Source organism: Pleurodeles waltl, chromosome 4_2 (genome assembly GCF_031143425.1).
Source record: "Pleurodeles waltl isolate 20211129_DDA chromosome 4_2, aPleWal1.hap1.20221129, whole genome shotgun sequence".
NCBI classification, from domain to species: domain Eukaryota; kingdom Metazoa; phylum Chordata; class Amphibia; order Caudata; family Salamandridae; genus Pleurodeles; species Pleurodeles waltl.
The window spans coordinates 809,742,913-809,756,255 of NC_090443.1; the positions used below are offsets into that span (position 1 = coordinate 809,742,913).

At 47.2% G+C, this 13,343-nt stretch overlaps 1 protein-coding gene across 2 annotated transcripts in view; it reads right to left on the reverse strand.

Annotated features, from left to right (window-relative positions):
- MIER1 (MIER1 transcriptional regulator) overlaps positions 1-13,343 on the reverse strand; it is a 346,656-nt gene that overhangs the window by 311,511 nt on the left and 21,802 nt on the right. For both annotated transcript variants that reach the window (XM_069232476.1, XM_069232475.1), the window contains exon 2: positions 3,651-3,706. The gene's annotated coding sequence lies outside the window, so the exon portion shown is untranslated. The remainder of the gene's footprint in view (positions 1-3,650; positions 3,707-13,343) is intronic.

A 13,343-nucleotide genomic window follows, 5' to 3' on the forward strand; every position in this document is an offset into this window, starting at 1 on the left:
GGCTGGATACTCTAGCTTTTTGGCTACACCGCAAAAGAAAAGTCTATGCAAGATCATTCCAGACCCCTTACAGTTGTCAAAAGACACCAAAAATGCTTTTGCACAAATAAAACAAGTTCTGACTTATTCACAGGCATTAGGGTCCCTGATTATGCACAAACAAAGCTGCATTGTCTGAAAGGCACTTTAAAAGCTGTTGGAAAAGTCAATGTTGCAATGTATATTGCACATCCTGATTTATTCATTTGCGTTCTCTGAAAGATTTCACTCTGTTACAGGTGCAAGACTCTGAAAGTGTGAAAGAGTTTTGGATCACATAGAAATGTGAAAGGCACTCTGGGGAGCATGGAGAGACAGCACTGGGTATGTGGTTGCACTGAATTTTCCACTCCTCAAACTTGCACAGTTATATGATGGAGCAGCCCATGATGATATGGATGGGGTGTTACATGGCACAGCAATCCACTGGTATGCACCCTTCTTTCTTCTGTGGCCCAAAATCATTGTCACTTGTGTGTCACCTGTAGACCTGTTATGCTGGAAAGACCACTCCAAGCTGCTCTACCCTCTACCTTGGGGCCCCTTTGCGCATCTGCAGATGGATTGTATCCGGATGCTGAGATAAGCACAATACTAATATGTCCTGGTGATAGTCTGCATGATTTCAGGGTGGGTGGAAGCTGAACCATGTGCAAGATCAGACACCATGACAGTTGCAAAGCACTTACAGAGGGACTTGAATCTCCATTTTGGGATCCCAAATTGATTATCAAGTGACAAGGAACACACTTCATCTCAAATGTAATGCAGAAGATTTGCAGAGCTTTAGTGATAGATCAGCACTTCCATTGCGTATATCACCAAGAATCAACTGGTAAAGTAGAGAGGAATAAAGGCATCCTCAAGACAATTATGGCAAAGCTATGTTTTAAAACCCAGCTGGAGTAACCTGATAATCAGCCCCTTACTGTGTGGTCTACTGGAGTCATACATGCTTTAATAAGTTAAGCTCTCTAATAACATACCTCTCCCACCAGGAAAGGGAACAAAAGAGGCTGTGGGACCTCCTTCCCTTGGATCCCTTAGTTTTGAAACACTGGGATACACAAAGGCAAAAGTTGTGTGAACTGTGGGATCAACTAGAGACATACACTAAACATACAGTGCAGAGATGTTGGTATCTAGAGCAGTGGTTCCCAACTTGTGGTCCGGTGACCCCTGGGGGTCCGCAATCGCTTCTCAGGGGGTATGTGACTTCTTAAATAATTAAATATTATGACCAGATTAGGGCCCCAGCTTTCAGTAATGACTCAGTGGGGGGTCCCTGGATTCCAGTAATTATTCGGTGGGGGTCCCCGGGCTCCTCTAATGATAAAGTGGGGGTCCACAGAAGTCAAGAGCTAGAGGGAGATAAGACAGGTGGAATGCTAGTGCACCTAATTAAGACTGAATCACACCATTGCCAATACTCATATAAGGGACCCAGGGGGGGAGGGGCAGAGGTCCACCCGGCATTTGAGGTACACCTGCGGGAAGTATACAGAGCCCCACACCGCGATGAACAGACACAGGTTCTGGCCCCCTACCTAGAGAACCTCCCATTGCAGTGCTTGGAAATGGGGGAAAGGGAGACGTTGGAGGCCCTGATCACCAATTAGGAGTTACTTTGGACAGTAAAGGCTTTAAAGCCAGCTAAGTCACCGGGAAGTGACGGACACCCAGCTGTGTTTTATAGAGGTTTTCCTCAACCCTTGTCAGACAGGTTATTGGAGGTATATGCTAAGGTACTTGATAAAGGCGAGCGCCCGAGGTCGATGAGTGAAGCTTTAATAACGGAGATCCTGAAACCCCACAAGGACCCCTGGAGTTGGGTTCTTATAGGCCCATCTCCATGTTGAATGTTGACCTTAACATTATTAGCCATGTCTTGGCACAGCCCCTACTGATGTAAATGCCCAGATTGATCCATAATGATCACTCTGGTTTTATCCCACACAGTAATACTCTGTGCAACCTGCTACGTTTAGCGCATGTCCTACATTCACCAGGACTGCAGGAAAATCTGTACGCCTTGGCTTTTTTAGACATTGAACAAGCATTTATTTCTGTACGGTTTGGAATATAAATGGCGATGATGGCCTGACCAGGATTTGGACCGCACTACATTAGATGGGTTAAAATACTCTATACAAACCTGCATGCAAGAGTCCGGACAGGACAATACGTCTCAGAGGTGATTTTCTTGCAACAGGGTATGAGACCCTGTCCCTCCTGATCTTTACTATGGCAATAGAGCCATCAGCATGTAGACTCCAGCAGACTCTCCAGGGTTGGGGAATGAAGGTGACAAACATGGAGCATATTGTCTCACTATATACCGATGATGCTGGAGCCGGTGCAGCGTTGGTTCCTCACTGCTATCGGGGAGGTGAGGCGCTGGTTCCTTAATACTAGGCAGGGGAGGTGAGGCGTCTGTTCCTTACGGTTGCAGGGGAGATGATGCGGCATCGGTGGCAAGGCGTCAGTTCCTTATGACAATGCAGGGTCGATGAATTCAGCAAGTCAAGACATGAGGCATCAACTTTGTGCTCTTACGATCACACCACAGGCCACAAGAGCTGCAGCAGAGTCGGGTGTCACAGATGTCAATGCCACAGCACTCTGGACTAATGCTGTGGCATAACTTCGGAGGCGCTGCAACAGCGTTGGGCCTGTGGCATCCAACGATGCACTCAGTGGGGACCACGGCTCCGGTACAGGCAACGGCACAGAGTCAGAGAGCTGCTCCAGATCCGAAGTCGCTCTGGAGTCGATGTGCTTGTTTCTTCTTGGTCACACCAGAACTCACGTCCAAGGGTCCAGGAACTGAATTTGGCACCACTTGGCAAGTCAGTACTCCCAGCAAGAGAACCCAGGTGCTGACAGATGAAGTCTTTGATGTCCCTGAGACTTCTTAACAAGAGGCAAGCTCAGTCCAAGTCCTTGGAGAACCTTTGGAAGCAGGATGTATAAAGCAAAGTCCAGTCCTTTCACTTCCAGGACAGAAGCTGCAAGCAGCAGGCCAGCACAGCAAAGCAACATGCAGAGTGGCAGTCCCTCCTACAGCATCCAGCTCTTCTTCTTCCTAGCAGAATGTCCTCAGTCCAGAAGGATTCTAACTTTGTGGGGTCAGAGGTCCAGTACTTATACCAATTTCTGCCTTTGAAGTAGGCAAACTTCAAAGGAAAGTCTTTGTAGTGCACACAACCCTACCTTTCCTGCTCTGGCCAAAGACACACTCCAGGGGGTTGGAAACTGCTTTGTTAAGGACAGGCACAGCCGTGTTCAGATGCAAATGTCAGCTCCTCCCACCACTCTAGCTTCGGAAGACCCATCAAGATATGCAGGGCAAGCCTCAGCTCCCTTTGTGTGACTGTCTAGAGAGAATACACCAACAGCCCTACTGTTATCCTGACGCAGACATGTATTCAGGCAGAGGCACAGAATGGTTAAGCAAGAAAATGCACACTTTCTAAAAGTGGCTATTTTTGCAGTGAAACACATGTTAGATTTTATATGTTATCCCAAGTGTTTAGTTTTATTTTACACTAGGCAGTCATGGCTCAACATACTAGAAGCGCTGCTTTCCCATGCCTGGTGACAACACTCACCTTGGAAGACTTGGGTTCCTATTTTCAGCAAGCATCGACACTGTAGCAGTGAGTACCTAATGAATAAAGACATAAGAAGACATATTGCATCAGCATCTGAAGTTTAGTACGCACTTGATACAGACCATTTGACACTTCTGATAAAAAAAGCGCAGTAACCGGTTGACTAGAGTGCTAAGCTTCAACTAACATACATAAAGACTATAATGGCATGTGATGAAATAGTTTATAGGAGTTTGTGAAGGTACACCTAGATAGGTATTTCAGCTTTGATCAGGTATACAGAAACAATTGCAACTCAACATATGTAACTTAGTAATGAGTGTGCACAGACACAAGACTAACAATGTGAAACTGTGTTGTAGTGTGCAGAGGACCCTAAAGAGGTTCTCTAGAAGACAACTAGTGTAAACAGAACATAACAAATGTAGGTTTCTTGAAACAAGCGTATATATAAACATATTCCTGTAGTACGAAAGCTTCAGTGAGAAATTTGTTAAAGTGTTATCCTTCTGAGCGTGATTAACACACGAAGCTCAGGTAGTATCTACTGTGGATAAGGAAAGATATCTACAAGCTGCTCCAACCCATAGAGGACAAGATGGTTTTCTGTACCATGATCATACCTTGTTTATACTCAATATCAACTATATTCCTCAAATCCTGCCTGAGAAGGATTATGTCCAAACTCAGTTCTCGTATGTTCGCCTCCACTGACGGTTGTGGCTCCTTGATAGCCAACAGTATTGAGACCGTGGGATCGGGGCCCATCTTCCACTAATGCTTACATCATGGTCGACTCCTGCCTGCTCGGGGTGGTTCTCGGTTTTGTGAACTGTCAATTTTCCCCTGTAAGGGTGGTGGTGTCTGCTTGTCTTTACCCTTTAGTTTGCTTGTGAAAAGTGTGTAGTAGGACACAGAATACTGGTGCAGCAATGCACCAACCCATTTCTCCAGCAATGAATACTGTCCTGTGCTGCCTGTAAAATAGAGGGGACAAAAAGCATCTGCCAGGTTAATGCGCTGCCCGCTAATGCATCCCCAATGCTGTGACACCACTCAGCAGCACCCATGATGGGGCCCACTTCTCCTGCTAGATACACTGAGAGTAGTAAAGCACTCACCCATAGCTAGGACTTGCAGCGTCCTACAGTGTTCCTCCACTAGCACTGATCAATGCCCCTGTATGACTGCAAAGAGAGCAGCAGTGCTGCCACTATCTGCTTTAGGTATGGTTGGTGTCTTCTAGCACATTCTGAGCCTTCCCATGTCCAACCTGGAGGACATAGTGCCCTATGCAAGGGGTTTTTCTGCCTCGGATCAGTGTTAGCTCTCCTATGTTATGTACACACTCGGAGACCACAGCAGTGTTCCCTGGGACATGGCAGCCTGCCTCCACCTCCATGACCACTCCAATCCCTTTCCTTCTGCTATCACACAGCCTCCAGAAAGCGTCAGGACTCCCAGCCTCTCCTCGCAGACCGTGACTTCACATGGTGCCCCAGCCACCATCCCCTTAGACCAGCAGCATTGCGTTCCTAGGCTGCAGTAGTCTCCTCCACTGGGCCATTCTCTCTTGGGTGGGGCTGCCTCAAGTGATGTCCCACTGGCAGTCAGACCCATCGGATGTAGCCCAGGTGCTACCCATCTTGCCAAAGACTCCCGAGTGGCTGTGCCGAAGTGTCTTTCCTATGGCCTCTGTCTCTCATTGCCTCATTAGTCCCTGCGCCTCTGAAGCCCCAGAGTCTCTGGCTGCTCTGCTGTAGGTGAATGCCGACTCCAGGGGCTGTCCAATATCCTTCACAATATCAGGTGTCCCATAAACTTATAGATAAAGTCAGATGAAACAGGGATGGCAGTGGAGATCAAGTAAGAGCGTTGCCATTGTCCAGCTTTACTGAATTTTTACATGTTTCCTGTTGTGACTTTAAATTACTGCAAAAACCTAATTACCTGCATCCTCTACATCTGTTATCAGGTTCAAGAAGAGCTGCTGACCAGCCGATTTGAGGCCTGGCACAACCTGCTGACTGGGTTAATGGCAAGGTGCAACTAAGAAATGTGTCGCTTCAGTCCAGATAGTCACTCCAGATCAAGATGAGCTTATCAAAAACACTGCTTTAAAGTACAGATAAATCATATTGCAAGCAGACTACAGAAACAAACAAGATGGAAAAATTCCCATCTTCACAGGCAGACAACAGAGAAGCAGCAAAGATGCAGCAGTTTCTTGCCCACAGATATGGCTTGACACTCCTGCAGTGGGAAACGCCCAGAGACCTCATCCTTCGATGAGTTTGACCGACTGTTTATGCAGCAAGTTTGTTTGTTTAATTGCACTGCTGGATCACCAAGAAATGGCAGGCAGTGGACTGGAATAAATCAGTGGAATATGCCTACCACCCTTCCTAGATGTAAACAATCGGTCTACAAGGAGAATGCTTTTCATCATTGTAGGAGGCTGGCCTCACTAGGCACACTGTACAGGGAGTCCAGGCATGCACACGTTGGTTTACAAAGGTAAAAACTAGACCACCTAATGATCACATTTTTATGGTAGCTTGGTCAAGCAGTTAGGCTAATCTTGGAGAAGTGCAAAGCATTTGTTGTACTCACAGTATCAATAGATAAGGCCACACACTCAAAAGAACTCGAGACCAATTTACAAAAATACCTCAGATTTTTATCACATTTTTAAGACCAAGATCATCAAAATCAGGTAAGTACATTTAAAGTTATCAATTTTTAAAGTTTAATAAAGTTAGTCTTTTGTGCTTAATTACACACCATAGAAATCAATGGAGAAATACTTAGATAATTCAGAGTAAATCAGGCAATGCGTGTACCAATGTCTTCTTTTGCAGGTATGTCGAGGTCGTCGATGGGTACCCTGGACTAGCTGGAGAAGTTCGGGCGACTCCCGGCTCTGACGGGAGCAGCAGCAGAAAGTCAAAGGAGCTGATGCCAGGCCACTGCGGGGGAACACTTGGAAAAGCAGTGCACAGGCGGCCTTAAAGGTAAGTCCGATGGGTCCCCTGGGGGTGTCGAGGTCGCAAGGGGTGGGAGACCCTTAGGGCACAGCTGGATCTTCAGTGCAGCGCACAGGGCAGCCCAGTGGCAGAGCGAATTAGTGAGCCAGCAGCTGTGCACAAAGGAGCCCTTGGAGGCAGGTACCTTGGAGGGCTGCTTGCAGGTCAGCAGGGGCACTCTGGTGGGATGTCCGGGTCGTTCCTGAAGTCCCTTGAATGAGGCTTTCTTCTTGTTCTTTTTCAGCCTAGAATGGACTGTCCTTCTGGGTATCCGACGTGAGGTGACCAGTACCTAGAGCTATTGCAGGGTCTGGCCACTGGAGGGTCCAGTGCCACCAAACTTGGCACACTGGCAGGGTTTGTCCTCACGGTCTGATAGGTGAAGTTTGATCTGGTTGCGGCGTCCAGTTCCTTGGTCAGCAGCCGGTCAGTTAAGAGGCCTTCACTGGGTCTTTGGTTCCTTGGTGTTGCAAAGTGATGCCTTCACTCTGGGGGGATATCTTTGGCGATTTCTGAAGAGTGGAGGTCCACTGAGGGTTTGTCAAGTATGTCCATGCAACCCCTCAGCAGCAATTGTTGGGTCCTGGGTGCAGCAGGCAGGGTTTGTTGGCTTGGTGCAGCAGGACTTCGGCCCTCGAGCCTTGGGTCTTCTTTGTTGCTGGTCTTCTTTTGTCCGTGGTAGGAGGCCGGCCTGGTTTGTAGTGGGTACCTATGGTACTTACACCTTATACCAGGTCCAGTTATCCCTTATTAGTGAAATGTAGGCAGTGTCCAGAAGCCAGGCTCTCTAGAGGTAGGTGTGGATGAGCAGCCAAGGCTTATCTAGGAGACATGCAAAGCTCATGCAATACCACTGTAGTCACACAGTACTTACATACATGAAAGAAAACACTCAGTGTTACAAAAATAAAGGTACTTTATTTTGGTGACACAAATGCCAAACATACCAAGGATACTATACTCCCTTAGGAGGTGAATAATGCACAAATTATATACACTAGTATGCAGAAATATACATAAAACAGTTAGAAAACAGTGCAATTAGTGAAAATCACAATAGTTAGAAATGGGCCTGGGGGAACACAAATCATATACTAAGAAAGTGGAATGCGAATGTCGGTTTCCCACCTAGGCAAGTGTAGTGTGTAAAGGGGAGTTGGGAGTACTAGAAAACCCCAAAGGTAAGTACTAGAACACCCCCCTGTGCCCAGGAAAACAGGACTAAAACAGTAACTTTCCCAGAACACACAAGAAGACTAGAAAGAAGATTATGCAAGAACCGGAAGAGACTGCAAGACACCAACGATGGATTCCTGGACCTGAGGACCTGTGGAAGAATGGGACCAAGTCCAAGAAGCACAGAAGAGTCCAGAGAGAACAGGAGCCCCTGCTAAACCAGATCAAAGTGAAAACGAAGAACCACAGGTGAAGAAGAAGTCAGTATTGTACCCAAAAAGATAGAGTCGGGTTCCTGGTTGGTGCAAGTGATGTCCCACGCTGGATGGAGGATTGCAGTATGGTTTGCGTCACTGGAGTCCGCCAAGAAGCCTTGGCACACGCAAAGTTCGCAGTTAGCGGAAAATGGCGCTGCCCGGGACCAGGAAGGACCAGGTGGACTCTACCCAGGAAGGGAAGTCAGAGGGCGCTCTCAGCAACTCGGAAAGCCACAGAAGACCAGGCATCACGCACAGGAGTCCTACAGTACGGGGACAAACGAAGTGCAAGAAGAGGACCACGCAGCACTAGGACAAAGGCTCCCACGCTGCCGCAGAACCACTCGGGAAGCTGTGCGTTGCAGGATAGAGTGCTGGGGGCCGGAGCTGCAAGATGCACAAAGAACATTGTGGAAGGACATCAGCAAGCCTTGGCACCTGCAAAACACGCAGTGGACGGGGGTACTGTCTTGCGTGGGAAGGCAAGCTCTTACCTCCACCAAAGTTGGACAGGGGGACATCAGGACCGTCGGGACCACTCCAGTCCACCACCTGTAATGCAAGATCCACGCACCTTAGCAGGAGAAGGGATCCACGCAGCAGGTCGTTGTTGCTGTAGGTGCCTGCTGAAGCAGGGGAGTGCCTCCTACACCCCAAGTGAGATTCCTTCCCTCTTCTGGTGCAGGCTGAAGACAGGCTGTCCTCAGAGGATGCACAACCGTGAAACAGTTGCAGTTGTTGAAGATACAATGTTGCAGAAGGTGTCTTGCTTCTTTGTTGCAATTTGTAGAGCTCCTGGAGGGTCCAGATGCAGTTTCTTTGGTGAGAAGTTGAAGTGGATGATGCAGAGGATTCCTGCTGGATTCTTGCAATCCGAATCTGAAGAACCACCCAAAGGAGAGACCCTAAATAGCCCTGAAATGTAGATTGGTTAGCTAACCAGGCAAGCACCTATCAGGGGAGAGCTATGATGTCACCTGCTGGCACTGGCCACTGAGATGCTCCCAGAGTTCCCTGACAACTTGGAATCAAAGATGGCCAAACCCAGGGATCCTCTGGAGGAGCTCTGAGCACCGCCCCTGGGGTGGTGATGGACAGGGGAGTGGTCACTCCCCTTTCCTTGGTCCGGTTTAGCGCCAGAGCAGGGACTGGAGGGTCCCTGAACCGGTGTAGACTGGATTATGCAAGGAGGGCACCAAATGTGCCCTTCAAAGCATTTCCAGTGGCTTCGGGAGGCTACCCTTCCCAAGTCTGTAACACCTATTTCCAAAGGGAGAGAGTGTAACTGCGCCTCCCAACTGAAATCCTTTGTTCTGCCTTCCTGGGCTTGAGCTTTTCAAGCAACAGGAGGTCAGAAACCTGTCTGTGAGGTGGCAGCAGCTGGGGCTGCCTAGAAAACCTCAAAAGGCTGTAGTGGCAGTACTGGGGGTCCTCTAAGGAGCCCCCACAGTGCATGGAATCATACAGCCAATGCTTGCAAAAGCATGGGGTTATAATTCCTACATGTTTGATACCGAACATGCCTATGTTCAGAGTTACCATTATGTAGCTGGACATAGGTAGTGACCTATGGCCTGTACACGTGTAAAATGACATCCCCGCACTCACGAAGTCCGGGAAAATGATGATGAATCGCACTTAGATCTTTACGACTAGCATAGCGAGAAACATGTTGACCTTTCTATGACAGGCAGTGAAGGGACTTCCAACTCTGCCTTCTACAAACCAACCCCTAGACAAAAGCGTACTTGACACATTACACCATATTTGAATAGGGAAACATAGGCATTACCCTTACTTTCCCCTCACCTTCTTTGTTTTTAACCTTGACAGAGGTTCACATTCTCAATAAAGATTAATTATATGGTTCCTCTAGTCAATTATAACACTTTAATTCCACCAATCCCACATTACTGCATTCACTACCGGCAAAGATTTCTAAAAGATCTCTGGCAAAGAGCCCCCTTGAGGGGCCCGTCAGGCATTGCAGTGCCGGCCTTCCGAGGAGCAAAACCTGATGATGAAGCATGTCACGAATGGTGAAAGAGGGCTCTTGTTCCCAATGTTGAACACTCACAGGGACCTATTGATTCCTCCCCGTCTTGGTAGAGATGAATCACCTTCACTGTGCATCCGTGTTTTTGTGACTTATAAGTGACCTGGTGCAGGGTAAATGGCAGTGAAAGGGTGCATGCACCCTTTCAAGCAGGCTGCAATGGCTGTCCTGCAGAAGTCTTTGCATGGGCTACCTATGGGTGGCAGAATATATGCTGCAGCCCATAGGGATCCCCTGGAACCCTAATGCCCTGGGTACCTAGGTACCATATACCAGGGTCTTATAAAGGGGCACCAGTATGCCAATTGTGGGTGAAATACTGTGTTAACAGCATCCTACAACCAATTTCAGAAGGAGAGAGCATAACTACTGGGGTCTGGATTAGCAGGATCCCAGCAGACACAGTCAAACACACTGACAAACAGGCCAAAAGTGGGGATAAGCTACAAAGAGGCTACTTTCCTACATCTATGGAATCTGATTTCTTGGTCTAGGGATGCCCACCAAATACTGTATTTAATAGGCGTTTTAGGAGGTACCTAGTAGTGACCAATGGGTCCACTATCTATGGTGGCTACACCCACTAAGTGACCACTTTCTGCAAGCACAGGTCACTTGCCTACCCCTGATTGGCTATTTTCCTTCCATCCAAGATGGGGGGAAATGAAATGGAGAGGTCACCTCGCATGCAACACCTTTAGGGTGTGCAAGCTGGGGGTGACCACTCCTCCTACCCTTTGTCTGTATTCCTGCCGTTGCTTCTGCCAAATGTCAGGGTTTGCAACAGGGGCAGCCATCTGCTGCTAACAGCAGGCCTGGGGGTTGAGTTTCGAGTGCGGTATGCCCTTTGGAGCTCACCAGTAGGGCAGTACACATTCCTGAGGGAGGGGGTGTTAGCACCCCCACCCAGGAAGGGCTTTGTTCTGAATCCCAGAGAGCAGGATCTCTCACCCCAAGGATTCAGAATCTTGTCTGGTGGTGGCAGGCTGGTTGTGACTGGCCACCAACCATGCCAGAGTAGTTAGCTTTTGCCTTTTGCAGGGGGCACCTCTAATAACTGGTACCAGTTTGGATTTATCATTCTGAGTTGTTTGAAACCAAACAACCCAGGGTTCAGGGTAGCCATCATGTAGCTGTGAAACTCGAACTGACCAGTGTCCGGCACATGCTTTAAAATGGTTGCCCTGTTCACTTACTATGTCCCAGGTTTAGCAAGGACACAGTAGAGGCATATTGCTCATGCATCTATGCCCACACATACCATATAGTGCACCCTGCCTTAGGACCGGAAGGCCTGCCAAAGAGGTGACTTACCTACAGTACTTCAGTGTATAGTAGACAGGGCACACAGGCTGTGTGCCATGTCGAGTTTGTCTTTTAGGATTACATCAGAACACTCAGCCAGCAATGGCAGTGCTGGCTGCTTCTGGATGCCTGGTGCTAGAGAGTGGCACAATCTGTGCTGCTGCCCTCCTGGGCCTACCATTAGTACCCCATGCCCAGGCTTCCCAAGTAACATTTACTAAGGAATGATGGTGGCAGCTAAATTTGTTGCCAATGGTGCATCACAACAGTTTTAGGGAAAGAGATCTGACCCAAGGAACATGGTTAGCAGGAGCCCTGGGAGCTAACAACTTTGGGGCTATATAATATACCAGGCAAAAAGTGGGGGGCTAACCATGACAGAAGAGGCCTTTTCTCACAATCATGTCACCAGTGTACAACTTATCTGTTTTTTGTACCATTGAAAGTCACTTTGGCTGACTAAAGACAACAGCTCCCAGAATGGAATGATTGGTATCTGAAAGATCAGGATGACAATTTCCCAATGCCCTTCTGGTAACTTAGCACATATGTGTTCTTATTTTCCCTACTCTTTAATTCTCTACCACATCCTTTCTCTCCATGACTTTCTGTCCTCCTTGAGCATAGCAACCCTTTGACAGCAAGAAAGATTGCTGCTGACACAGCACTGCAACCTATTAATTGTTATCGGCCAGACTATGAACCGAAAGCAGAACAGGCAACATTTTTTATACCAACCTGCAGTTTGCAAGGAGTGCTGCAATGACGGTTCATGGCTCCCTCCCACACCCCTCAAGAAATCTTTGTTTTTTTTTTAAATGCTGGATAACGCTGCATTTGAAACACATCCTTATTTATATACTGCAGATTTCCTTGTCTTTTTCTCACACTGGTGCTGTGGTACAGGGTTTCACAGTATTGAGACACCTGGGCTGCTGTTAGGGCCACTGCCTCTGTCCTGTTGTACCTGCCGTGCCCATTGAAAGCTCTGCCTGCATGGACTTAAATTCTTGAATGTAGCAACTTAACTGCAGTTGCCATGGATAATCTACATGTACCCCATCCTGACCAGAATGTACACACTCCTGCTGTCTATCTAGCTACAAATTGTAAGAGAGGCATTTTTCTTGGCTTCAACAAAATGTGCACCAGCGAATAAACCCAAATTCATCTCTTTTTTTGTCAATTTTTTTGTCAAATTGGCTTCACAAAGACAGTTGTTCCTTATGGTGTTTTGTTCACCGGATGTAGTATGAATAAACGACCAGAAACATATTACATCTGTGGCACAGAGCCTACAAGTGGCTAAACAATGTCTGGCTCAGGTTTTTCCTGGCTACATAGTGTCAGCCATAAGTCACTTAACTACGTAACTTATGGAAGAGTAGGAAAAAAGACATTAAAAAAACCACAAGATTCTTTCCAAATCTGTTTCCAAACTATGGGATGAGCCTATCAATAAAAGAAATAGGAAGACTGATTAGGATGCTAGGGAAAATGGTCAGCTAAACTGCTAATGCTCGTGAAAAGATAAATACTCGAACGATTGTCCAAAGAGCTGTTATTTTGAAAAAATAAAAAAGGCTCTTGATCTTGCCTTTTCTGCAAAAGGTGGCATGTGGGTTTTTGTAGGAGGTACGTGTTGCATATCCCTGATAACTCTTCAGAAATTAAAGTGAGCAGATTGCTAATATCTGAGATAAAGTTATGTATTGGCATTCTTAGAGTGATGAGACCTCTGGTCCAGATTGAAATGCCTGTTTGGAGATTGATGAATAAAAACACGAAAGTTGTTTTTGCAATTCTTATTGCATATTTTTATCAATGACAATGAAGATGATTTGCAGGACAGAGCTGACGGTGAAGGACA